Raw genomic sequence first — 27,958 nt, 5'->3', positions numbered from 1 at the left:
GCTGACGCTTTCCCCACCAGCGTCTTCCATCTGGCGTTCCTGGACTCGGCCACTGGTTCTGCCCTGGCCTGCCCAGCCCTCTGGTGATGGACCTCACAGGCATGCTGACAGAGAAGCTGTTAGCGGCCAGGGAAGAGGCTGGTGCCAGGCGGAGACTAATCTCTGACCTGCGGCCAGGTCTGCTCAGCCTTCCCAGCCTTCCAGCACATGCCTTCCCAGCTCAGCTCATCCTTGGCACCGAGACCAGCAGTGGAGGCAGGACTAAGCACAGCTCCAGCCCCCACCTGCAGAGGGGGCTCAGGGTGGGTTCCGAAGGTGCAGCTTAGGGGATGCTCATTAGACAAGGTCTTCCCTTGATTTCGTTTCACTCTCAATCTTCCTTTTTGGAGATGAGTGTGAAAAGTCTCGCATGTCAAGACTGTGTATATTTCCCTAGAGTATGTCCTTCAATCCTCACAACAAGACCACGAGGTGGGTAATATTGTCCCTATTTGGGGATGAGAAAGCTGAGGTGCCACTGTCTTACTGCTGGCAGGTGTCACAGCTTGAATCTGAACCCGAATCTTCTAAATCCAAGTCTGAGCTCTCTTCACCATGGCCATCCAAGCAGAAACAGCTGAAAAATTAATTAATTGGTCATACCTCACTCTCCAATCTGATCCCTAGGTCTTTATCATGCTGTCACGGAAACACCTCTGACACCACTATCAGTCCAGGCTCTCACGTGGCTGGAGAGGACAGGAGGCTCTTGGTTGATCTGCTTTGAGGTTTTCCCCTCTCCAACTAATCCATTCCTCAAACCTTTGCTTTCTGAAAAGCACATTTGACCACTTACCCCCCAACTTACAAATGGCTATATGTCCACATGACCTGCAGCTGGGGTTCTCCAACTTGACCCACCCAGAGAGCTTTTTAAAATTCAGATGGCCAGGATCCATCCCAGAGCTTCAGCTTCAGTAGGTCTGGGGCCAAGCCTAGAATCTGCATTTTCATAAGGTCAAGGTGGTTCTCATGCAGATGATCCAGAGACAACCCCTCCCCCCCAAGAAAGGCCTGTAGGATAAAAGCCAAATCCTAATATGGCATCAAAGGATCCTCCCAGTCTGGTCTAATGTCCATCTTCAGTCTCATCATCCAGTTCCCCAGCCCCAGCCAAGGAGCCTGTATCCTCTCAACAGGACTCCCCCATCGCCCCTCCTCCCCCTCTCTGTTCCCTTCCCCTCCCCCCCATAGCTGCATGGGTCCTGGCAAGGGGGTAGAGCTCTGATCAGGGCTCTAGAGCCTGATTGCAAAATTGCTTAGCCTCCCCGTGCCTCTAGTTCCTCAACCTTAAAGTGGAAGAACATTCTTACCATAAGAGTGTCAAGAGGAGAATTACTAACTGTGAAGTGCTTAGAGCAGAACTTGGCACATAGAAACCACTCAATGAAAGTTAACCATTATTGTTTTTATTTATATAGCTTTGCTCATCTTGCCTCCTCTTCCTGGGATTTTGTTCCCTCCTTCTATCACCTGGAAAAATTCCTTTCATCCTTTAAGATCCAGTTAAGAAGCTGTAGTCTCTGCAAGATCTTCCTGGGCTTCCTCAGGCCCCATTAATTACTGTCTCCTCATCCATTCCCCCGTAATTATTGCTTATGTTCTTTAGTCACACTATCATATTGTACTAGGCAATCACCCATATTCTACCTACTTACGTGAACTGCCTGAGGGCACCTACCTTTCTGAAGGACTTAATATAATGCCTGGCATGGGGCACCTGGGCGGCTCAGTCAGTTGAGCATCCAACTCTTGATTTCAGCTCAGGTCATGATCTTGGGGTCCAGGATCAAGCCCCACGTTGCACTCCACACTCAGCGCAGGGTCTGCTTGTCCCTCTCCCTCCACCCACTTGTGCTCTCAGTTTCTCTCATAAATAAATAAATAAACAAACAAACAAATAAATAAAATCTTTTAAAATATAATGCCTGACATGTTTTGTAATCAAATCCCTCATTACTACTCCCCATTCCCTAAAATTGGATGCTCAATCTATTGGTTTAGAACTGAACTTTGGGAGCTTTGTTCTTTTTTTCTTTTTTTTTAATTTTATTTGAGCAAGCTGGAGAGAGAGCATGGGAGGGAGATGGGTAGGGGCAGAGGGAGGAGAAGAAGACACCCCACTGAACAGGGAGTCTGATGCAGGGTTCAATCCCAGGACTCTGAAATCATGACCCAAGCCGAAGGCAGACACTAAACCGGTTGAGCCCCCCAGGTGCCCTTGGGAGCTTTTTACTTAATTTAATAATTGTACTATTAAATTAGCTCTTCTTCCCACCCCTTCCTACCACTCTCCCTGTTTTCTCTCTCCTAGATTCTTCAAAGATTCATCACTGTGGTCAGTGTGTGATGACTAGCCTGGATGGATTGTTTTGCATTCCAAATGCCTTATTTGGGAACTAATGCTCACCACCCACTCATAGACATGGCCCTTAATTCTGGTAGGCAGGAATGTTCTTCCTCTGCTCTGCCTACAGAATCCATAGGAAGGTTGCCAAATGCTGTGCTTTGAGTAGATGTGTCCAAGTCTCATAAAGAAGTTTGGCTCCTATCAGCAGATACTAGGAGCTTGTCTGGTAGTTTCTGGCCAAGAAACATAGCTACCTTGGACCCAGGACCACTCTATCCAATAAATGGATAAATGAGCTTTTTATAGGCCTATAAAAAATTTATGACTTGAAAACTATATAAACTTTTCAAAATAAGAAAAGGAAACTGTGAAATCAAAATTAATAAATGTTTAAGTAAACATCTATGAAATGTAACAAGACTCCAGCTAGCCAACTGCATCTGAACCCAGCTCTTACATGGTCAAGTATGTCATATTTCATGTGAGGTGAGAGAACATCTTAGTGATTTCTGATATGGAACGTGGTCTCCAAAAGTAAAAGTGCCTGAGGCTTAGGAGAGTCTCAAAATGGCCTTGTGCTGCCCGCTATGACAGAGCTCATAGCTTTAAGTGGCGTGTACTTGAGTGAGAGAAGAGGGCCCTTATCTGGATGGTCAGATCAGGAGCTCATGTGGGATGCCAGCAAAATTATCCTACAGGCCAGGCTTTGGGCACGACAGAATGTTTCTGTAGAAGGTTGTTTCTCAGCTTTTGGCATTAGACACCGTGGCCTCAGGCAAGGGGGTCCAGATCACTTCTGATCAAGCCAGAGGGTGTTCTAGAAGCTCAGATCCACCAAACCTGGAATTCTCATTGTTTTTATTTCACCAACAAATACTTGCAGAACCCTGCTGGATTTCTGGCACTGGGGATACAGCAGTGACTCGGACGGGCATAGCCCCTGCCCTCAGGAAACTCACAGTCAGGTTATAAAAACAGACCTTGAGCCGCTAACCGCCAAGGGAAGGAAGGTCACAGGGAAGAGCAGGGTGCTGTGGGTGTTTGGCAGAGAGGCGAGTCTGGGGGTCAGGGAGGACTTCCCAGAAGAACTGCATTTAAGTCATGATAACTGAAGGCTGAGGAGGACTGAGCTGGGTGGAAAGCCTTCCACATCGCCCCTGTGCTGCCTTAAACCTGGTCCTGGGGTGCCGGGGTTGGGCATCCTGTGTGTGCCCACCCTTTTGAAGCCTCCAGGTTGGCCCAGTCATAACTCTGAACCCCCGCCTTGGGTTCCTGATTTGCCCTGAGTTCTGCTGGGTCGACAGCTGGCTCTGCCTGTTTCTCAGGGGCTCTCCTCCACCTGGTGTCCCAGGCTCTGCACATGACGGCTGGCCCCTGGGTGGCCCATGCAGAGCTGTAAGGCTGCCACCACCTGTTTACAAGCCTCACCCCTGCCCCGGAACACCATGCCCCCGCCTACCCCATCTGACCTCCTCCGAGGTCAGCCCAGGCCAGATCACGACCTCATGTGCCTCCTCTTTGGCCTCTCTGACTGCGGGAGCCACCCTTTTGCAGTCCCCGCATTTCCCTCTGGCTCTGTTCTAAGGTTCAGCCATACCGTGTTGCAGATCCTACAGGAATGCTGTGTGTCATAGAACGTTGTTTCCCAAACCAGGGCGTCCAGTGAACCCTACAGATATATCCATGCACCCCAGTTTGAGGAGCACTACGCTGGAAGATAAGTGCAGGCACTTCTAGATGACGTGATTATAAATACAAACACAAACGTGTACCTGACAGCGCGGCGGCACTTAGTTGTCAGGCGGTCAGCCACATGTTACTAAACGTTTATTTTTATTTTATTTTTTTAAAGATTTTGTTTATTTGAGAGAGAGAGAGTTTGAAAGAGAGTATAAGGGCGCCTGGGTGACTCAGTCGTTAAGCGTCTGCCTTCAGCTCAGGTCATGATGCCAGGGTCCTGGGATCGAGCCCCGCATCAAGCTCCTTGCTTGGCAGGAAGCCTGCTTCTTCCTCTCCCACTCCCCCTGCTTGTGTTCCCTCTCTCGCTGTCTCTCTCTCCGTCAAATAAATAAAATCTTAAAAAAAAAAAAAAGAGTATAAGCAGAGAGGAGGGGCAGAGGGAGAAGCAGACTCCTCACTGAGCAGGGAGCCCCACGTGGGGCTCGATTCGAGGACCCCAGGATTATGATCTGAGCCGAAGGCAGATGTTTAACTGACTGAGCCACTCAGGTGCCCCACAAAATGTTTATTTTTAAAAATTAGCATCAGAGTGAATAAAAAATAATTCTTACAGAGAATGGTCATGGTTAACCTTAGAATGCTTTCTTGGACTCCTGAGGGGTTCGTAGACCCCACTTTGAAACATATAGCCTCAGAGTATAGGGAACACCTCAGCTTTCTGGGCCTCAAGGTTTCCCATCTCAGAAATGGGTTTACACTGCCCACTTCTTAGGTACCTCCTAATATTGTATCAATCATGTGAGGTCGATAAAACACTTCAGTTTTCTTTCTTTCTTTCTTTCTTTCTTTCTTTCTTTCTTTCTTTCTTTCTTTCTTTCTTTCTTTCTTTCTCTCCCTTCCTTCTTTCTTTTCTTTTCTTTTCTTTTCTTTTCTTTTCTTTTCTTTTCTTTTCTTTTCTTTCTTTCGGGAAGGGAGAGGCAATGTTACAGAAACAGCAGGAGGGGTTCACACAGGCTGGGAGGGCAGAGCACAGGGGCTGGAGGACACACCCGCACACTGGAGGGGTCATTGGATGACAAAGATGGCTTGTCACCTGAGTGGTGGTGCAGGGCAGAGCCAGGCCCCTGGCCCTGTCATTGGTGCATGACCCAGTGGGACCTGCAAGCTCACAGACGGGGGTTCCCCGGGGGCGGGAAGCCATCACCTCCTCTGCCATTACGGTGGGGGACGGTTGTCCCCTCCCTGTAAAACGCTTTGAACTCTGCCTGAAGATCCCAGGTACTTAAACCCTGTTACTGCTGTTTGTCCTCATCCTCTCTGCCAGCTGACAGAGGCAGCCACCCTGTTCACCGCAGTCATCTCGAGCTTTCTCCTCCAATGAAGACCCAGTTCCACTTCCTGTAGCAATGACATAAGGCCAGATTTTCAGGAGAAAACCCACTGGTTTCTACTCCTCAGAGACTGTGCTTCGGTTTTAAGTTCTGCTTTTTGGATTAACTCGTCTATTGCCTGTGTGGCCTGATGCTTAAAAGAAAAAAACCTTATCTGAGTAATAGACCACACGAACACCCAGTGGGCCAAGGCTCTGAGCCAAGGCGGTCTAGCAAGGAACGGACACGCACCCACACACATGCACACACACAGACCCCACCCAGCTGTGCTGGACTCTGGGGAGAGGACAGGGTGCTGGTCTGTGGTGACGTTGTGCTTTTCATCTGAGGGGCCCAAAAGTCTTTGCAAGGAAGGTGGGCTGTTAATCCTCCCCACCATCCTGTGAGGCTGCTGGCCCAGTGCAGTTGTGGGGGTGGGTCTCCCTCCAAGCTCCCCTCTGCCCCCAGACCAACGTCCTACTGTCCCTGTGCCCAACAGGCTGTTTTGTCACAATTGTAATGGTTGGGGGAGGGGCCCCCAGTGCATGGGGAGGCGGGACTAGAAAACAAATATTTGGGATTTTCAGTGTGCTTATGGCTTAGGGTCTTTTTCTCCTTACAACAAAATTGGGGGGAGGGTACAGAGCTCTCCCACTTACCTCCTGCTCCCACACATGCAGAGCCTCTGCTCTGATCCACGCCACTCGCCAGAATGGCACACTTTTTACCAAGGATGAATCTACATTGACACATCCGAATCACCCAAGGTCCGTGGTTTACCTTACAATTCACGCTTGGTGCTATACATTCAGTGGGTTTGGACAAATGTATAACGACGACATGCGACCGTCGTTACAGTATTACACAGAGTATTTTCACTGCTCTGAAATCCTCTGTGCTCTACTTATTTCTCAGGGACTTTTTTGGGGGGCCGACTATTTTTATGATAATGGATTTCTTCATGTGCTTCGAAAGTTTTCAGGTATTGTGGCTTGGGAGTTCTTTTCGTATGTGCTCTGTCTTTTCGTATGAACGGTATTTCCCTCAGCCATGGTCCAAATGGGATCCAAAGGAGGTTTTATATGAGCAGGTCATTTTGTATCTTTACTGCATGTTACTGGCTGAATTTTGGATCTTACGTGCGCCCTGTATAGATTCCGTTCCTATGTTCCGTGGTGCTTCCTCCTCTTTACTTTTCATGTGTACGTTCAGTGCTCTCAAAAGCAGTATCTACATCTGAGGTATTTTTATAAACTACAAATTCCACTTAAGAGGGAGTTATGTGTTTTTGGATAATCGAGCTGATGATAAATGACCCAAGACCTACAAGATGGAGGGGTGAGGGATGACATCAGGCATCTCCCGGCTCTCTACAAATGTCTTCTCGCTTTTTTATGTTTATGAATGATCCCACTTCATAATCCCCCTGAAATATCTCCATTCCAGATCCCTTAGAACCATGAATTGTTTTTCTGAAAAGAATTCTGTTTTCTAAGAATCACATGGTGGTGTTCTCTAGCCTTTCGTTATTCTGAGATGCTTTATTGGACGGAATCTACCTTCGACGAACTAGAGTCCCCTTGTCTCTCTGGTAGAAAGCCACTTCTGAATCTTTACAAAGAGGGAACTTAGGGTTTTCACCTCCTCTAAAGCCCTCCTCCAAATGGGAAGTTGGGTGAGTCTGGCTACCTGGGCTGGAGCGGACCATTGCCGGTAGAGAAGTATCTCATTTTGGTGCCTGGATCCTTGGAGACTTTTTTAAAGTGGCCTAGAACCTAGAGTCTAGTGAAGATCGTGGTCCCAAATTCCTTTCCCATAAAGACCTGGTTAAATGCTGCAGGGGTCTCAGGTTTGTAATTTATGTGCTTGCTTTTTAGGGGCCGCAGGTACTAACCGCACTGGCAGGAGGTTTGGAAGCAGAGCAAACCCTTCTCCCTCTGCAGCTACTGCTCGGGCATAGCAGACATTTGCCTAGACGGGATCTTGTTGCTGTGGGTCAGGCGGAGGAGAGGAGGGGCCCCGCCGTGCAGGGCCCGGTCTGTATCCAGAGATTCTGGAGTTGCTACCCAAGGAGAAGTCAGACCGGAGGGGAAGGGAGACCTCATTATTTCCTTGCGGACGTTTTCTGGGGTTCAAGGTTGCACAGTGGATGATGCGGCTGAAGGACAGTGGAGGCTCCCTGGGGTGGAGAGCCTGAGACAGAGTCCTGCGGGGGACACGGGCAGCCTGGCTAGCACCAGGGCCCTGGCTTAGGAGACGCTCTTCTAACTCCACGGTCACCGCCGAAGTCACTTTGTAAAGTGCAGGTCTTTCCAAACAGACTACTTTCCAGCCCTCCTTCCTTCTCTGCCCACCCCCACCTCTCACTGCTTTCTCTGCTGTCCCGACACACCCCCCCGCCCCCAGCTTTGCAGGCTGTTCAAAGCCCCTCTGGCATCGGGCTCCTTCCTGTGCCACCTGCCCTGCTAATTTGGGCTTCTGACTGTGAAGCTGGTTCTATGAACTTCTTTCTTTTCCCTAAATATGCTAATTTGTGTCCTTTCTTTTTCTTTTGGTCATCTTCCCTGGAGAGCTGAGTATGTCCTGGGCGGGCTGACACTAGGGAGAAGTTCCGTGCCAGGTGTTTCGAGGACCTGTTTCACACGTTTGCCTGGCAGGCCCACATCCGGGGCTCTGAGGTCAGAGGCCTTCGTGCCTTCTTAGCCCAGACGAGGTGGGTGGGTGAGGAGTAGGCCTCCCAAAGCCTGGCCTGCTCCACTGGGGAGTCCCGGCTAGGACTGTTTGTGAAGAGATGCTGGATGTTAGTGCTGTCTACACTTGACCTGAGGAGTAGAGTGTGGGTTTTGGAACTTCCTTGTGGAAGATTTCAGTCATTCAGTGTCAAAGGGAGAGAAAGTTGCTTGGATTCAGGTAGTGATATTTTAATATCTGCTTTTTATTTATGTAAGATACTGGCTTCCCACTGATGTTGTCATCTCGTTTAGGACATGTTTTGATAGCGGAGTCCCTGACCTCGCACCTCCTTCCTTTCCAGCTCCCCCACCCCCCTACCCTCTCTACAATAAAATAGGCCCATCAGAGGACTAAACAGGCCCAGAGGCTTTTCCCTGGCATGGAATTGGTGTTGTACGTCTCCCAGATTTAAAACAAAACAAAACAAAACAGAGTAGATTTAGATTTATGGAAAATAAAAAAGATAGACTAGAATTCCCATATACCCCTCACCTGATTTCCTCTATTGTTAACATCTTACATCACTAGGGGACATTTGTCACATCAAGATACCAACACTGGTACATTACTTTTAAGTAAATTGTACCTTTTATTCAAATTTCACTAGTTTTCCCACAATGCCCTCTCTGTTCCAGGATCCCCTCTAGGATAGCACATTGCATTTACTTGTCCTTAGTCTCCTCTGGCCTCTGACAGTTTCTGACTTTCCTAGTTTAAAAGACTTTGGCAGGGATACCTGGGTGGCTCAATTGGTTAAGCAGTTAAACGTCAGCCTTTGGCTCAGGTCATGATCCCAGGGTCCTGGGATGGAGTCCTGCATCGGGCTCCTTGCTCAGCAGAGAGTGCTTCTCCCTCTGACTTCTTCTCCCTCTGCCTGCCATTCCCCCTGCTTGTGCGCTCTCTCTCTCTGACAAATAAATAAATAAAATCTTAAAAAAAAAGACTTTGGCAGTTTTGAGGACTACTGGTCAGGCATTTTGTAGAATGTCCCCCAATCTGCATTTGTCTGATGCTTTTGTCATAGTTAGACTAAGGTTCTAAGTTTTGGGAAGGAAGACCACAGAGGTGAAGTACCATTCTCATCACAATCTATCAAGGGTACCCATCATCAACATAACTTATCGCTGATGTGAACTGTCCCGTTCCTGTCCTCTCTTTGCATACTGCACTCCTGGAAAACAAGCCCACACTCGGGACGTGGAGGAAAAAGCTAAGCTCCGCCTTCTGGAGGAGGGAGTATCACACCTATTATTTGGAGTCTCCTGTAGGAGAGATCCCAGAGATGTTTTTAAAGCAAGCCGGAAGTCCCTCCAGCACTTACTAGAAGGCCAGTGGTGCCCGATGCATGGACTTCGCAGGGCTGGTGCCACAGATGCCATTTAGCAAGTGTCTGTAAGTCCATGGCGCCCTGCTGGGTGCTGAAGGCCTGTTGCAGGAAAGTAGACTGAATCTAGACCCGATGCATTGCAGAGGAGGATTACATAGGGTTCCACCATATCTTTGCACTCCCACTGTCTGCCCGGGGCTGGGAACTGATGAAGCAGTGATCACAAGTGTGATGAGGAATAAGAAGGAAAGTTTGAGGTGTTATCAGGAGAATTCATTTAGGGGGTAATCAGTGAAGGCCTGTCTGTGAAGATGTGTTTCAGCTGAGACGTGGGGGATGAGCGGGAGGGAACCACGTGGACGGGAGGTGGGGAGGCTGGGGGGTGGGGGAGAGAAGCTCACCAGGCAGAGAGAGCAGTATGCACGTCAAAAACAAGCTAGTGTCAAGAGGGACATCTGGAAGAACTGAAAGAAGGCCAGGATGTCTGGAACTGAGAGGTATATATAGAAAGAAAACTTTGTTTCCTGGAAAAATCACATGATAATTGAGTCATGTGGAATAGTTCTACTTCCTTAAAATGAGCTTGTTCTGTAGACTTTAACACATACAGCTCAGTGATACTTTAGTAATAAATTTATAGCTCAAATGTTCTGCTAAATTTATGTAGAAACTGAAGTTCAGGTGTTTCAGAAATTAAATGCTAAAACTGAAATGTGCATTAGACTGGAAGGCTAGTTCAGTGCAAGCTGATGCACCCCATTTCCCCATTTTAGGACCAAGGCTCTCATTTCCCCAGATACTAGGAGTGGTGGCTGCTCCCCAGACATTGGTCTCCTCTGAGGAGAGCTGCCCTCCCGTGGGGCTGCCCACATCCATGACTGGCTGACGCAGGGGCTGAGGTCTGGCCTCCTGGCCTCCGCTGGAGACAACTCTGAAAGGCCATGCCAGCTTCAGGGCTCCCGGATAGGCTGCGGCCTCTGTGACACCCACATCTCAGTTCATCGCTCCCCCTGCCCAGTCCCACCCCTCTCATAGCCTTGCAGGCATCATTTCGGAGAGCACTCTCCAATAAACTGCTTGTGTGCAAATCTCTGTTTTTGAATCTGTCTTTTGAGGGAACTTGACCTATAGCAGATCTACACTGTATTGGTTTCCTAGGGCTACTGTGACAAATTACCATAAACTGAGTGGCTTAAAGCAGTAGAAATTTATTCTCTCTCAGTTCTGGAGGCCAGAAGTTCACAATCTAAGTATCGGCAGGGCCACACTCCCTACAAAGGCTCTCAGGGCAGATGCTTTCTTGCCTGTGTCGGCTTCTGATGACTGCCTAACTCCAGTCTCGGGCTCAGTCTTCACATGCCTTTCTGCCATGTCTGTTTTGCTCTTCTCTGCTCTTCCAAGGACTTGTAATTGGTTTTAGGACCCACACTAACCCAGGATGATTTCCTCTTGAGATCCATAACTTGCTTACATCTACAAAGACCATTTTCCAAATAATAATATCTAAATAATATCTAAAAATTTTGGTGGGAATCTTTTGAGGGACCACACTCAAACCACTACACACACTCAAATGTTAAAAATGTTGTACCCTGGGGACACCTGGGTGGCTCGTCGGTTAAGCGTCCACCTTCAGCTCAGGTCATGATGCCAGGGTCCTGGGATCCAGTCCCACATCGGGCTCCCTGCTCAGTGGGAAGCCTGCTTTTCCTTCTCCCTCTGCTGCTCTCTCTCTCTGTCAAATAAATAAATAAAATCTTTAAAACAAATGTTATACCCTGGTATGGGAGTGTGTCTATAGATGATTTAAATTTCCCTCTTGGTACTTTTTTGTTTATTTCAAATTTTGTACAGTGAACATGTATTACTTTTGTAAGGGTAATTTTTTTTTTTTTAAGTTGGTAGTTTGACCTGGAATATACAGTCTGGTTTAAAATGTACCTGTTCTCTGAATGGAGGGCAAGCTTTAGTGACCATAGATATGCTGAAGGACTCTCCCATTATAAAACTATTAGATCCTGAATTTTTCTTAAGATTTATTTATTTATTTGCACGCGCACGTGCGAGAGAGCACATGGGGGGCAGAGAGAGAGAATCTCAAGCAGACTCCCCGCTGAGCACAGGGCTCAGGGCTTGATCTCATGACCCACGAGATCATGACTTGAGCCAAAATCACAAGTCAGACCCTGAACCAGCTGATCCCAGGCATCCCTAGATCCTGAATTCTTAAACGAAGTATAATCTTTAATACATTGCTAGGCTTACAAGAAGTATGGTGACTCTCTAAGTTCTCTTCTGACCTTTTCTCACCAAAATGTGGCAGATGAATCCAAAAGTGCATCCAAGAGTAAAAGTTGACCTGAGAATAAGTACCAATATGGGAGCCAGTCTGGGGGTGTAAACCTTGGTCGAGTAGCAAGGTAAGGCTGCCACACTGAACCAGGGAACTCAAGGGGCTTAGGTGGTCCCAGGTTCATAACATCAACCTGAATCTAGACAGAAACAAATGCAAATTACCTCTAAAAGAAAGCACCCCCACTTTAGGCCCATGGGATTCCCATGGATTGAGATCAAGCAAACATGCTCACAATTAAAGATCAACAAGTACACAAGGAAACAAAACTACCATGTATAAGAGTCAATAAAAGAGACAAACAGATTATAAATTATTAGAAAAATAAGAGTTTGGCCAGGTTGCTGGATATAAAATCAATATACAAAAATCAGCTGTATTTCATTGCCACCTACAGAAAGTTAGAAATTTAGTGTGTATGTTTTAAAGGTACCATTTGCAAAGCAACAAAAGTACATATTTCATGGAATCTAGCACACCATCAATAATAAGATGCATCCTAAAAAAAAAGACTCAATTATAATAGCAAAATGCCATCAATCGTAAGACACAGCCCAGATGATGGTAAAAAGTAAAAGAATTATGTGGAGAAAATTATAACTTTATTGAAAGGTGCTAAAGAAGATCTAAAAAAAATAAAGGAATAATCTGTGTTCATGGACAGGAAAACTCAATATCCTAAAGATATCAATTTTTCTAAATTGATTAATAGAATCAATGCAATTACCATCCCAATCCCAACAGAATTTTGGGGTGTACTTTACAAGATAATTCTAAAATGTAAGTGAAATATGATGTTAAGAATAGCCAAGAACTTCTGAAGAAGAAGAATAAGGACGAGGGAATTGCCCTACCAAATATCAAGATTTATTATAAAACCATAACAATTAAAGTGAAATGTATTGATGCAGGGATGGAAAAATTGGCCAGTGGAACAGAACAGAGAGACCAGAAACGACTGGCAACACATGGAATCTTGACATACGACAGAAGAGGTATTATAAATCTCAGGAAAGGAGGAACTCGTCAATACATGATAAGATAATTGAGGATTAATAAGGGAAAAGATTGGATCTCCACTTGCCTCATACCCCAAATCAATTCTTAGTGGGTTAAACAATTAAATGTGAAAAGCAAAACTTTAAAACTTTTAGAAAAAATACTGGAGAATCTATTTATGAGCTCTGGGGGGAGAAAAGCATCCTTAAATAAGACACGGTTCTAATCCTAAAAGAAAAGATTAACGAATTAAACTACATTAAAATTAATACACCACAAAGAAAATTAAAAGACAAGCTCCAAACTGGGAGAAATGTGTATAATCAAGAAAGGATTGGTTTCCAGAATCTATAAAGGATTCCTATAAATCAAAAAGAAAAAGACAAACAATCCAAGAGGAAAAATGAGCAAGAGACAAAAACAGGCCTTTCACCCACACACAAAAAGACCCACAGAAATGTCTGGTAAACATATGGAAAGATTCTCAGCTTCTTCAGCAAAGGAAGTGCAGGGCAGGCTGGGCCATTTTAAGACCACCACAGGCCCTATCTATGCTTATATTTGGAGGCTTCATCTAATATTTCACATACCATCATGCATCCATATCCTGTATTAAACTCATTACTCCGGATGTATTTTAGAGTGCCTACCAGGTGCCAGGACATGTTCTGTGCATTTGGGACATATTGGTGAACAGAAGTGGCAAAAGTCCCTGCGCTCAGGGAGCTAACGTTGGGTGGGACACAGACAGTGAGCCGAAGAGGTAACTATGTAGTAGTGTGCTACAGGGCAATGAGTGTCACGGGATAGAGAGGAAGAGTAGTGGGGGGAAAGAAGTGGACTGTGGGACAGAAAGCTCCGAGGGGTGGTATTTAGACAAAGTAGACCTCATAGTGTCTCCCTTGCACGTCGGTTCTCTTGAGCCCTTCCGTATGTTGCTTCCTGGAGTATCAGCTAATAACAGCTTGGAGGGCTTGCTCCTCTGAGAGATCTTTGCAGGTGGGTGGATGTGGGGAGAAATTCCAGAGGGTTCTTCCCCCAGCCCCAGCATACTCAGGTACAGATGGCAGGTCAGGGATAAGAGAGGCACTGTGGTGGGATATGTGAGGCAGAGGGGACATTCCACCACTTTCTGCCATCCTTTCCTACAGCTCATCCCACCGTAGGGCCCCCCTGTCAAAAAACCCACTAGAAAAAACTTTTCAAAGGAGAGAGTCCTCTGCCACCAAGGCTGGGTGGCAAGAGGGGCCCTGGGGTTGTTTATACTGGATAACCGGTTGTCCTTGTAGACGCAGCCTCACCATGCTGGCAGGAAGCAAGCATTTTCTGAACTGTGATAGCTTGATGCACCCCAGGGACAAAGAAGAATTTAAGGTAGCCTTCTGAACTCTGCAGGCTCTGCTTACATGTACGAGTTGGGTGGGGTCTATCTCCTGGGAGTTTCTAAACAATCCAACAAACAAGGGCTCCCATGTGTACATTGGCCTGAGGTTAGTGTTGGCCAAGCGGGAGCAGCCTGGAAGGCACTATTGGCCGGTAATGGACACAGACCTCAGAAGACAACTTACGATGAGACCAGAGGGATGGCAGCTCTTTCTGGTGGAGCCCCAACCATCAGCAGCTGGCATCTTAACTAAGAGGCCCCTACTCCCCTTTTAAGACTTCACTTATTTTTCACTTTGCCTGATCTCCCCAAGGACTAGCCGAGGCCCAGTGAAATCAGTTTCTGGCCCTTGTTAATCATTTTATTGCCACCTAACCTGTTTGTACAAACCCCCTTTTGCCCTGGACAGAGGGCCAGCCCTTTCTTCCAGGTCTGAAGGGACAAAGGCCCTGCCATGAAGTCCCCAGAGGGAGGTAGCCAAGTGGCTTCTTTTTCACACCGGAATGCAACTTCCCTTTCCAATTAAGGACCACACAGGATGAAAAATATAAGCAAGGAAGCCCCTCCAGCATGAAAAACTACCACCCTTTACCAGAAAGAACCATTTGGGGACCTGCATTCCAGTCCCACCTGTTTAGAACTCCTGGCCTCCTTCACTGGCTATCATTTAGCCTCATTTGCCTTTGCCTGCCCCCAGTCCAAAATCAAGGTTCTGTGTCTGGGACAGTTTTGTTTCTCTGGGCATGTCCAGTCCCCACGGTCAACCTCCCAAGGCTTGTTTTCTTTTGGTTTGTGTGGCGGAGAAAGATGTTTCAGGCTTTTGAGACAAAAATAAAAATCAAACAAACTAAAACCAAGCAGGAAGTCCACATCCTTGCTAAAGATATGCAGTTCCCCCTCTTCCACCCCTGGGGCATAAGGATCGGCACTCCTCCCAGGAGAGCTGTCAGAAGACTAGGTCTCAGGACCCTGGGTAGGAAGTAAATGAAGGGCCTGTGATGGCATGAAAGGGGCAACCCCTTAACTACAACAGTGGGGCCATATGCATTCCTGGTGGGGAGGGCAGGAGCCTAGGGACCATCCCACACTTCACTTCCTTGCCATGCAGAGTGCCTGACATCAGATGGCCTTCTCCTAAAGCCAATGGAGAAGGTCTGTTATCACCCAAGGTGTCTGTTTGCCTCCATATCGATAGGGCAGCTCAGCCAGAGAGCACTGGAGTATGTTTTTCTATTTCCATTCTCCCTGCAAGGTCAACTTTCCCAGCAAGTATCTAGCACTCTGCTAAGAGCATCATGTTTCCAGAAGCCCCTTGCTCCCAGGGCCAAGTGAGTATTTGGTGGGAAACTGTGTTTTTTCAGTCACACCTCTGGGGCTGCCCCTGGACCTGGGGGTCTGTTGGTTTCTTTCTGTCTTCCCTGCGTTCTGAGGTCTTGCCTGGGAGCTTAAAGATGTGCCCGAAGCCTCCAATCACGGCTGCCTCTTTGTTCTTCAGGCAGTGACCTTTATTGACATAATCTCAAGCCCCTCCCCCCATCTACTTGAATCTCTCATTCTTTTTCCCCTTTCTGGTTGGAGTGAAGGATTTTACTCTCAGGGGCCTAATCCTGTCGCTCTAGTGTGTGACTAATTCCCTTCCCTCCCCTCCCCCTCGACTCCTGACAAAGACGAAGGGGCCTGTTGGCCTGATGAGGGGGTCTGCGCCCCTTGTCGGCAATCAAAGCACAAACACATTCCTCCGGGTGATTTCCTGCCCTGAAAATCCAGCCCTTGAATACAGGCCTCCTCTGTTCCCTCATGGCCACCAGGCACTAGGACGGGGACTGCTGGGAGAAGGATTTATGATATAGAAAGTAATAAGTCCCCCTTCCAACCTGCCAGCGTCCAGTGTGAAAGCAAGTCGTATTGTTGTTCAGACAATGTGACTCCTTGGAAAAGAAACAGTGTCCCCCTCGGAGCCTGATGGCTCTCTGGTGGCCACCCGTGGTGGAGGGTGTGTGAAGGTAACTCAGCGAAGGACGGAGGTTTCTTATCCTCAAAGCACCCCACACACCCCGGCGAGTCAACTTCAGCTGCCCGATTTCTGAAGTTAAAAAGCACATAATTACAGTATTGTTTGGCTGCCAAGAATTCTGGGTTAATCTCAGTTTTATTTTGACTGCTACCTAAAATAGCTTGTCCCCGAGGACAGCAGCAAAGGCCAGGAGGCCAGAAACAGAAAGGCAGGCCCGAGATCCAAGCAGGCCCTCATTTGGAGTCCCCGACCAGGGTGCAGAGGTTGGGGGAGGCTCCTGAGTACATGGGGTCAGGCACTTGGAGCCAAGGTCACCCCCGACTGCCGTCCCTTATGGAGGTCTTTCCTTCAGCGCTGGCCTAGGGCTGCCCTCTCCCTCATGGGACCCAGTCTGAACTTGTGGGAACAGCAGTAACAGCCCGTCCCCAGGACACTCTCTGTCCCCACACACATTTGGGGTAGTCCCTGAAAGAGTTTGGAGTTCTACTGCTATGATCTGGGGAAGACAGGGCAAATACTAAGAGCGGACAGTACGGAGTGCTTGTTACACGGCAGAGCCTGTGCCCTGTGTGTACTGAGCCCTTCTGTCCTCACGAGTCATTGTGGTGGGTCCTTCTGCTATCTTTTCGAGCTGTGTGCTCGGAGCCACACAGCTGGCAGGTGGTGGAGACGGAATTTGAACCCAAGGGATCCGTGGCCCCTCCCTGCTTTAGCACCACGTTCTGGGGACCTGAGTGGTCACCGTACTCCAAAGCTCAGAAAGAACAGCTGCCGTCTGTGGGAGAGCTGCATCCAGGTCCTAAGTGGCGACCACCAGACCGGGCCTGATGAGTGTGTTTCTCCTTGGAGACTCGCCTTGGGTATTTCCCACCATCCCCACATCAACACTTACGAAGGGTCCCACTCTCTTCCCACTGGGCTGCAGGTTTCTACCCAAATTTCAATGCTGGGAAAGGGAGAATCACAATACGAGGCCGTGTGCGCTCTTATAGAGGAATGCTTTCTGTGAGCAGTCAAGGAGGGCTCCCTGGGGGAGGGGACATTCAGGATTCTGAGCCATTGGCCCTGGGCTGCGGTCTGGAGGGCAGGCAGGAACTGAGTAAGCATCCCTCTTCCCTCACCACCAGCCCTTACTGTGCTGACTTCAGAAGAGCCTCCTGTACCCTTCCTTCCTGCCCCACCTAAATGCCTATGAAATTTTTCCAGCCTGAGGCATCCTTGAACTTCTGAGGCTTCCAGAGCTGCCAGTCCAGCCAGTGCCAGTGGCTGCTATCTGAGTACACTACCGGGCTTAGCACGGCCTCAGCCGGCAGTGCCCATGGAGTTGGCCCCGGCTCCTCGCAGCGGCGCAGCACCCTGATGTGTGGCAGGGCAGGCGGCAAGCGCGAGAGCACAGGCACGGGCACAGAGCACTTGGGTTCCAGCGTGCTTCTTCATTTGCTTGCTTCTGCTAAGCGAGGAAAGGCTCCCAAGACCAGTGTATGTGACATTGAGAAGGGGTGTGTTTCTTTTGCTCTTCAGAATGTTCTCTTTCTACCTTTTCTTGTCATTGTTCATTCCTCTCTAAAAAAAAAAGTGATTCTGAGTTCCTTTCATTGGAAAACAAAAACCAGAACAACCAAAGGCAGGTGGAAGTTTTATGATCTTTGCCTGCGAGTGGCAGGAGCGACTCCCACAGTGACTTTGGTTCTCTGTCAGGTGCTATGGCCGAGGGAGGGGACTGGGGATGGGCAGGCACTGCCCCTCAGGGAAGGCAGCTATGGCTGAAGGGGGCTCGTTATTCACAACAGAAAACACTCCTTTGACTCCACCACTCAGAAATTCTGAAGGTTCTGAGAGCTCTGTACCAGGATGAAGGATGAAGACCAAGTATATATTTCTTATTATAACACAGTATCACAGGAGAGATCTCCCAGGAGGATCTGGGCTCACAGATGAAGATGTGCCTTTTATACATGAGCTGACGATCACAGTGCCTGGCACTTAGTGGGCTTACCAAAACAAGAATAGCTGTTATCATTATTAAGCATTCAGGGAATGAATGAGTCATTTGAAGGGTGGAGTGAATGGCAGAGGGTGTGGGTGGATGAGGGAGAAAAGATAGCAGGGTAGGCAGCGTCCAGTGATCCCACCCCTGGTATTCCCACCCTTGGGTAGCCCTCTCCTACGATGTTGCACCAGACCTCTCTGGTCTGTGTGGACCAAGAGAATATAGCCTTGCTGCAAGCAGTGCTATGGCAGCCCACGGGGTGAAGAGCGGAGGCCAACAGCCAACAGCCAGTAAGGAACCAAAGACTTGCCAGCAGCCACATGAATGAGCTTGGAAGGAGGCCTTCCAGTCAAACCTTGCCATGTCTGCGGCCCTGGCCAACATCTTGACTATAATCTTATGGGAGACCCTGAGCCAGACCCACCCAGCTCAGCCCCTCCCCACGTGTGGACCTTCAGAAACCATACACATAATAAAAGTTGGTTTTAAGCTACTATGTTTTAGGGCGACTTGTTGCCCAGTAATAGAGAACTAGTAGAGGCAGCGTGGTGGAAGCTACTGGGCCCTTGGCCTGCTCTAGAGCTTACAGCTTTGGTCTGCAGCTTTGGTAGCTCCCTTAAATGCTCTCTCAGTTAGCTTCTGCTGCATAACCCCCCCCCCCCATTTAGCAGTTTAAAGCAACAACAGCTTTATTTAGTTTATAATTGTGGGCTCAGCCATTTAGGCTGAGTGGTCCTTCTGGGCTGGGCTCACTAGGGCATGTGTCTCTGGTCAGCCGGCAAGGTAGGGGGGGGCTGAAGTGCCCGAAGGTGCTGAGCCAGGTGACTCATCTCTGCTCCATTGGGCCTCTCACCCTTCAGCGACTTAGCGTGGCCTTCTTCACACGGTGGCAGCACAGTTCTAAGAGTGTAAGAGCAGACGCTGTAAGGTGTTTGGGGACCTGGACCAAGAGCTCCTACAACTTTGCAAGCTCTGCATGCTATTTGCCGAAAGGCAAGTCCAGGTTCAGGGGGTAGAGAAGTAGATTCCGCCTCTTGATGGAAAGAGCTGCAAGGTACTGCAGACGTTTCTGTCCAGCCCATCCGTAGTTTTTACCTCAAGCACCCGCAGCTCCCTGCCTGAGTGTTCTTTGGTCCTGAGAGCGTATTCAGCCCTCGCATGAGGCGGATGAGAAGGGCTAAGGAGCCAATGCTCTCAGGTCAACTAGCAACTGTTGAGGAAGCGAGCTGTGAAGGAATCCCCCAGCTTCCGTACCCTGGGCAAATAATTCGACGGTGTGTCTACACAGTCTCACAGAGAGACCCTGAGGGATTGAACCCAAAGTTTTCCAGAGCGTCCACAGCTCATAACGCACCTCTCACTGGCCGCGCTTCCTTCCTTGTCTCTCACACCCCCACCGCCTTCCCATGCTCTGGGGATTGCTGCCCTTTAGCAAGGGGTCCCACACCTTTCCTTGCACCCACACCCTTATGGAAGGGTCTGCGTCTGAGGTACGTGGGAGCTCTGTCACTCCTGGTCTCATAGGCCAAGCTAAGGAGTTTGAGCTTATTCTGTGGGTGATGGAGCTTCTGAGGGTTTTAAGCAGGAGGAATATATATTTCAGAAACTAAGTTAGTGGGAGAGTGGAAACTAAGACCATTTCACAGCCCCCCCCCCCCCCCCCCCGCCTTCCCCAGACCAGTGCTCTTAAACCAGTTCTACACTATTTCAAGCTCTGGGTGTAAGACTACGCAGAACTTTAAAACTTTTTTCATTTACTTTTGAATAGGTAATATATACACATGGTGCAAAATTAGAAAAACACAAAAGGTCAGATCTATTTTTATAACCATTTTCACTACCAAAGGAGCATTTAAATAGCCATTGTTTCCAGAGTGTTTTAAGCCCTGGTAGAATTTGACTCCTGGAGGCCAGTCCTGGCCCTTCCCCCTCCCACAGCCTGTCCTGGGCTCTTCCCGCATCTTCCTTGCCCACAGGCCTCTGCACAAGGTGAAGCAGTTGTCCCCTGGCTGCAGAAGATGCTGATGTTCTCTGTCCAAAGGAAACTGGACAGTGTTGGCAGACGCCAACATCCTTGGCGGGTGCCGTCTTTGCTTCCTCACCGCGAATAATTGTCAGTTGACTGAATGCTACCCAAATGCGTTCTTGCGTGCGGCTTGTTCTGACAGAAATTTTAAAAGTGCCCCGTCAAGGCCGAGCCTGCAGCTTTTATCTGTTAGCTGGGGAGGGAAGAGAGAGTGATTCCTGACCGCCCAGGTCTTTAAATTTCTCCCGAAGAGCTTCCATCTGTCCACAATGTGGGAGAAGTGCTGTCAGGTTAGGTGCCCTGGTTCAGCCGAACCCGTCTGCATTTATTAAATCAGTCAAGCCCGTAAGTAGTCTTTGAGGGCCCGCTGTGGGCCAGCTCGGGGCTCAGCTCTCTGAGGCATTTAAGTAATGGTGAACCACCAGCTCAGGCGCTCAGGGAGGACTGGTGAGGGGGCAGGTCTGGTGGCTTTGAAACCAAAGCAGGTGTGCGGAGAACCGGCACCCCTCACCCCCTGGCCAACTGGGGAGATCTTGGGCAACTTGGCTTCTCTCTAGAGCCTCCATTTCTTCACCTTTAAAATGGCCCTGCCTGTTGCACTGGGGTAGGTGGAAATCCCAAAGACCGTGCCTGTTTCCTTCACTTTTCCTTTGAGGAATTTACAACCTAGCCAAAGAAAGAAGACACACAAGTGAAAAGATAAACTGTCTCTGAGAGATCATCAACAGCTCAAAATAAAACAAAGAGAAGAGAAAAGAAAATGAAGGAAAAGAAGTAAAAGGAGATACACACAGGGGTGATGAATTGACAAAGGTATTAGTCTGCGAGGGCAGCCATAACAAAATACCTCAGACTGGGTGGCTGGAACAACAGAAATTGATTTTTCTCACAGTTCTGCAGACTGGAAATCCAAGATCAAAGTGCCAGCACGGTTGGTTTCATCTGAGGTCTCTCTCCTTGGTTTGTACACTGCTGTCTTCTCCCTGTGCCTTCACTTGGTCTTCCCTCTGGGTCTGTCTGTGTCGTAATCTTTCCCACTTACAGGGATACCAGTCATACTGGGTGAAGGCCCAGCCATATGACTTCATTTTACCTTAATTACATCTCTAAAGGCCTTGTCTCCAAATATAGTCCCATTCTGAGGTCCTGGGGGTTAGGACATCGATATCTGAATTTGGGGGGAACTCAGTTCAGCCCATAACAGCAAACATAATGTTCACCCTAGAAGTTGAGCAGGAGAGAGCATCAGGCAGGGAAGAACAAGAAGGCATTTCTGGTTTGTAGTTTTATTCAGTCTTAACCCAACACAGAATTGCAGTGGCTGGCACATAGTAGACATGCAATAAATATTGGTTGAGTGAGTGGTCAAATCGTAGAATCGAGGCGCCTGGGTGGCTCAGTGGGCTAAGCAGCTGCCTTCAGCTCAGGTCATGATCCCAGGGTCCTGGGCTGGGGTCCTGCATCAGGCTCCCTGCTCAGCGGGGAGCCTGCTTCTCCCTCTCCCTCTGCCTGCTGCTCGTTCCTCCCCCAGCTTGTGCTCGCTCTCTAGCTCGCTCTCTCTCAAGTAAATAAATAAAATCTTAAAAAAAAGAATACAATTCTGTACAGATTTTGTCACTGGACCTTATAAAAAGCACCCAGAATAGACTATAGAGGGATGACAAAAAGGCAGAATGGGTGGCTTTCATATTCAAGATGTGTTTTCTCAAGAACACATTCTGGTCTGTAAAGGCACAAGTTAAAACTGAATGTGACAGAAGTTCATAAAACTGTGAGGGGCCCCTGGGTGGCTCAGTTGGCTTGGATTATGATCTCGGGGTCCTGGAATCGAGCCCCATGGGGGGCTCAGTGCTCAGGGGGGAATCTGCTTCTCCCTCTTCCCCTCCCTCTGTGATCTCTCTCACTGTCTTTCAAATAAGTAAAATCTTAAAAAAAAAAAAAGAGCAAGGAGCCTGATGCTGGGCCCAATCCCAGGACCCTGGGATCATGACCTGAGCCAAAGGCAGATGCTTAACAACTGAGCCACCCAGGCGCCCCAATTCTAAAATCTTAAAAAAAAAAAAAATAAGTTCATTAAACTGTGAAAGCCATGGATAAGACTATTATAATGTTAAAGTCTTCACCAAATACTGTGTTGTTAGAAGGAGATAGACTACAGCTTTTGAACCTGAGGTTTTAGGGTACATGCACAAAAAGAGAGAAAGAAAAGGAAAAAGAAACGAGGTCCTATTCGTGATTAGTACATTTACAGAATTTCTTGTCCCTTGAGACGCTAGAAACTGAACATATAATCAGGTCGGGAGGGAGTCAATGAACCCATGGGAGGCTGACCTCAGCTCTAGTGGCTTCAGATTCCTTCGGGATTTTGGCTTCCATGTTAGAGCCAGACTGCTGGTTGCGTGGGTCAGATCGTGAGTCTCTCCAAGTCATAGTGCTATGTGCCCTTTGGGTTACTAGCATAAAACCTACTTACTTACTTTTGAAATTAAAAAGAAGTTGAATCTGTAAGTTATTTGTCTTTCTTTTTTTTCACCCCCCTTCCCTACCTGCATTTTATTTATTTATTTATTTATTTATTTATTTATTTATTTGAGAGAGAGAGCGTGTGCACACACACGCACATACACACGCACACACATAAGCAGTTGGATGGGGGCAGGTAGAAGGAGACGAGAGAGAGAATCCCAAGCAGACTCCACATCGAGGGCAGAGCCTGACCAGGCGTTCAGTCCCACGACCCCGAGACCACCGCTCAAGCCAAAACCAACAGTCAGACACACAGGCCCTCAACCAACTGAGCCACCCAGGTTGCCTCTTCCCAACCTGAATTTTAGAACTTCCTGTAAAGTCAGAAAATGTTTGTGGGTGGATAGATGGATATTTATGAATAAATGATTAAAAGGATGAATTTTTTGCTTCTAGAAGCTGGGCAGATTTTTCCAATAGAAATTTGTTCATCTGTGAAGGCTCATGATTATCTTTTTAGAAATTTTTTAAAAAGATTTTATTTATTTGAGAGAGAGAGAGAGCACAAGCAGGGGGAGCAGCAGGCAGAGGGAGAAGTGGGCTCCCCAGTGAGCAAGGAGCCCAATGACACGGGGCTCAAGCCCAGCACCCTGGGATCATGACCTGAGCCAAAGGCAGCCGCTTAACCAACTGAGCCAGTCAGGCGCTCCAAGGCTTATGATGATCAAATTCATCAAGTAACCATTTCTGAGGTCTCTTTGTGTACAAGTCTTAGAAGCTGTCTTGATTTAATACAAAAAATGGCATTTTGGGGTTTCTGAAACCATTGCTTGTGCGTTTTTGAATCTGCATTTCCAGAAGTTTTATAGAGTGGAAAGTTCTATGGAATTGTAAATTGCAAGCCAACAGTCGTATTGATGGCATATTGATTTCAGCAGCAATACACTGACGAAGGAAATCTTACTTCAGTGATTTCTTAGTGACATGAGTACATTTCAATCTGCATGTTGCTCAGGAAGGCTGTCCCTCTGGAAAGCCTCGACATAATTCCAAAGCCTGGCATTCTTGATGACCTCACCAGGAATTTGGCGATTGGGAGGCAGAGGTCCAGGAAAGAATCTTGGACCAGGAATCTGAACATTATTAAATGATTTTTCCTTATGAGAAACTCAGTCTTAGGTCAATATTCTTGAGAAAATAGCTCTGTGGCTTCCTCAAGTCGCTTTTCTCCCCATGTACCCTTCCCCACCTCTGTTCCCATCCTCCCTCCAGTAGAAACTGCACAAAGATGAGACCCTACTGTTGTGTTGTCCAATAGCCACGTGTGGCTATTTAAATTTAAATTAATTAAAATTAGGTAAAATTTAAAATGCAATTTCTCAGTCATCCTGACCACATATCAAAAGTACTCAAAAAACCACATGTGTCTACTACCTACCATAATGGACAGTGCAGAGAACATTTCCAGCATTACAGAAAGTTCTATTGAACTACGCTGCTCTAGGGAGAAAGGAAAGTGAGGAGCTAAAGAGGAAGGAGGTCATTTTGAAGAACTTCTAGACCAGCCATACAGAGAGAAGAAGGAACGTTCTAGCAGGAAGTTGCCTTAGGATGAACAAGTGGGCAACAAGAGGGAAGGGAGTAGGTAGTGAGGGAGAGGGTACAAGATTTGGGGTAAGAACCAGGCTCAATCCTGGCCCTCCACCTACCAAGTGTGTGGCCATAAGCAAGTTAGGTGCACTCTCTGAGCCTTGGTCTCCTCATCAGGGAAACGGTGGTGTAATACATAGTTCTTATGCCATTAGGTCTGATGTAAAAATTACCGAGACAATTAGTGCAAAGTGCTTAGCATGCTGCCTGACATATGGAAGAAAGGCCAAAAATAGTAAAGGGTCAGGGGAAGAGGGGAGAAGAAGGTGCAAAGAAAGAAAAGGGGAGAGCATGAGATAAGACAGCCAACCTGGGAAGAAGAAATATGCAGAGGGTTTTTAAATGGGCCTGAGCAGTGAGCACTGTTATGGTGACCGGAGGGCAAACAGTCGGTAGGACAGAGCAACAGAAGGCAGCTGGGCCTCCAGACACCTGAGGGGCACAAGGAGCAGATTGTCTGGCTTCAGGATGAGAGAAGCTCGGCCAGGTGGTGGCAAAAATCACCTGTGATGGACAGTTTCCCTGCCCGTCTGTGGCAGCAGGAATTGCGCTGCTGATGGGGCTTCGCTGTTCTGTTTATGCCAATGATTGTGCTCAAGGGACCCGGGGAGCGTGCAACAGGCGTGGCCTTCCTGGGCCAGGCCAGGAGACCCAGGGCCAGAGCAGGAGGGGCCTGATGCCACGGTGATGCAGGGCCTCAGGGTAAAGGGAAGGGGGTGACATCAGTGCAGTGCCCGCCACTGTGCTCAGCACTCACACATCCAATTGCCCTGAAACCGTGCAGCGGTTCTGAGGAAGGCACCCAGATTTTGTGGAAGAAGAAACTGGGGCTCAGCTGGGTGAAGGACTTGCCAAGGTCGCACAGCTGGTTAACGACAGGTTCAGGATCCACGCGCTGGTCTGTTACATTGCAAAGCCCACACAATCTGCCGTGAGCTCCCAGAGCTCTGAGGAAGGCACAATGATCGTGATGTGCAGAGATTTTGAGAAGGGTTGGCATTATATTTATTCCTCACTACTGAAGCCCAATGCCATGTCAATGTCGTGGGGTCACAAACACGAATAAGATAGGTTCCCTGTCTTCAAGATGCTTACCCAACAGTGAGGGAGACAAGCCAAGAGCAAAATAAAGACACTTAAAGATAAAATGTTCAAACTCATTCATTTAAGAAATACTCTTTTTATTGAGTACCTTCAATGTGCCAGGCACTGTGCTAGGCTCTGGGGATACTATGATGTGCTGTTGTAAATTGTTGACAAAAATGGCTGTATTTTCCCCTTCCTGTTATCCGTGGCCCTTTGCGGTGTGACTTTTTGCAGCTCCTCCCATTAAGAGGTTGTGTCTGTTTCTCCCCCCTTTGAATATGGGCTGGCCTCATGACTTATCTTGGCGGATAGAAAGTGGTGGAAGCGCTGTTGGAGCTTTCCCACATCTTTCAAGAGGACTTGCACCTTTCTGTTCTTACTCTTGAACCCCTACACCTGCCGTGCAAACACACCCTGCCCAGCCTGCCAAATAATGAGACACGCGGCCCGGCCCGTTCACTTTCATTGTTCCAGCCAATGCCCGGCGACCTGCCAGACAGACGAACGAGGCCATCTTAGGCCTATCAGCCCCCAGCTGATGCCAGACACCTGAGAACTAACTCATGGATGCTTTTTTAAGCCACTGAGTGTTGGGTTGGTTTGTTTCATAGCAAAAGCTAACTGATACATGAACAAAACAGATACCAGTTCTCAAGAAGCTCATGTTCAAATGGAGGAGACGCGTTTAATCACAAAATCCTACAAATATATATTAACGGAAAGGAAGTGATAATGAAGTCAGGCTCCCACGATGGTCCCCCAGGACTCCCACACCCTGATATCCACACCGTGCGTGGTCTTCTCTTACACTGTGCCAGGTTCGTCTGCTTGACCAATAACACACGACAGGAGGGATGATACGTCCTTTCTGAGATTAGGGTACAAAAGACTGCAGCTTCTGTTTGGGGCTCCTTCCCTTCTTTCTGATCGTTAGTTCCGGGAGAAGTCAGCTTGCATGTCTTAAGGACACTCCGGCAGCCCATGTGAACGCCATGTGACAACGAACTCGGGTCTCCACCAACAGTCCCGGAGGTCCCGAGGGCTACAAACCACCAGGTAAGGCCGTTGGGAAGAGGATTCTCTGGCTCAAGGTGACAGAAATTCAGGCTAACAGCTCGAATGTAACCTCTTGAGAGACCCGGACCTGGAACCATCCGGCTAAGCGGCTCCCAGATTCCTGACCCAAAGAAACTGTGAGATAGAAAATTTGTGTTTAAGCTGGCAGGTTTGGGGTTAATTTGTTACATAGCAACAGATAAATAACAAAAGGAGTTAATAGATAAAGGAGGGGAAGGAGGTGGAATGTTCCAGATAGAGGGACTACCATGACCGAAGTTCCTTCGGTAGGAGGGAATATAGCACATTTGAGAAACTGAAGGAAGACCAACGTGGCAAGGGTTCAGAGAGCAAGGGTGGCTTTGTGGGTCTTACTAAGAAATCAGATGATTAGGGGACCAGCCCTGGAGACACTAAGGAAGCCCAGGTTCTTAGATTAGTGGGAAGAAGAAGGTAGCAACTCAGTCCTAAGGAATATTGTCTGGCTGTGGCCTTCATCACGAATTGTAACTATTAGAATTGGAAGATCCCTTTGGAGACCGTCCTCAGTAGGGGCGGCTCCTCATCTCACTGTGACACCAGCCGCGGACCCTGGAGGCCAGCGAGGGCTGGGGATGATGGTGGGCAGCAGAGGTGGGAGAGAGTGGGGAAAGTGTGTGGAACACAGAGAACAGAGCAGGGAGGAAGAGGAGCCAGTGAAGGAAGAGGGGAGGCAGCTGAAGAGAGAGAAGTACAGTGTTGGGGCCAGGTGGGAGGAAGAAGGGGGAGTGGGTGCTCAGAGGAGCCTAGGAAGTCTGCAGGACGGCACTTGGACAGGTGGAGACATAAGCAGGGAGTAGGAGGCTTTTAGACACTGGTGTCCAGAAAATCTGAAAAACTCAGGAATCGGTGTGTAATGTTCAAGGACAGGAACAGACACTTGGATGAAACAGAGAGATGGAAAATAGGACAGGAGCGGGACTGGGGGACAGCTAGCGCTCCCATGAAAAGCAGTCTCGGCTCAGGGATTTGAACTCACCACCATCACTCAGGGCTGCATGTGACCTGCGGAAGGGACCCTAATAGCCATCCTTTAGGGAAGAGTGGTGAGAATCCCAGTTCTAGCCCTGGAGATGTGATTGTCCCCCGGGCAGAGCTCAGTGGGCCCTTCAGTCTCTGCAAGAGTTCTCTGATTAGCCCTGCTAGGTAAGTTCTTTCTAAATTAGTGACTTTGGGTTTTAGTTCTCCGTACTCAAAAGTACCTTTGAAGAGGCCGAGGAAGAGGTGGCAGATACCTGCCCCAGCAGGGGGAGAGCTTCTCCAGCCTCAGCTATGCCAGGCGCAGCAAAGCCATGCTTGCTTGGCTTCCTGGACTGGCCTCTCCAGCAGGTGCAAAGCAAGAAACAAGGGCTCAGGGGCAGGAAGGGAAGCTACCTCCGGCCTGCCTCTCTTGGGT

This window comes from Ursus americanus, chromosome 12, assembly GCF_024610735.1.
Source record: "Ursus americanus isolate L20-20 chromosome 12, mUrsAme1.1.p, whole genome shotgun sequence".
Taxonomy (NCBI): Eukaryota; Metazoa; Chordata; class Mammalia; order Carnivora; family Ursidae; genus Ursus; species Ursus americanus.
The sequence above is the reverse complement of the archived record's forward strand: the minus strand, read 5'-3'. Positions refer to the sequence as shown.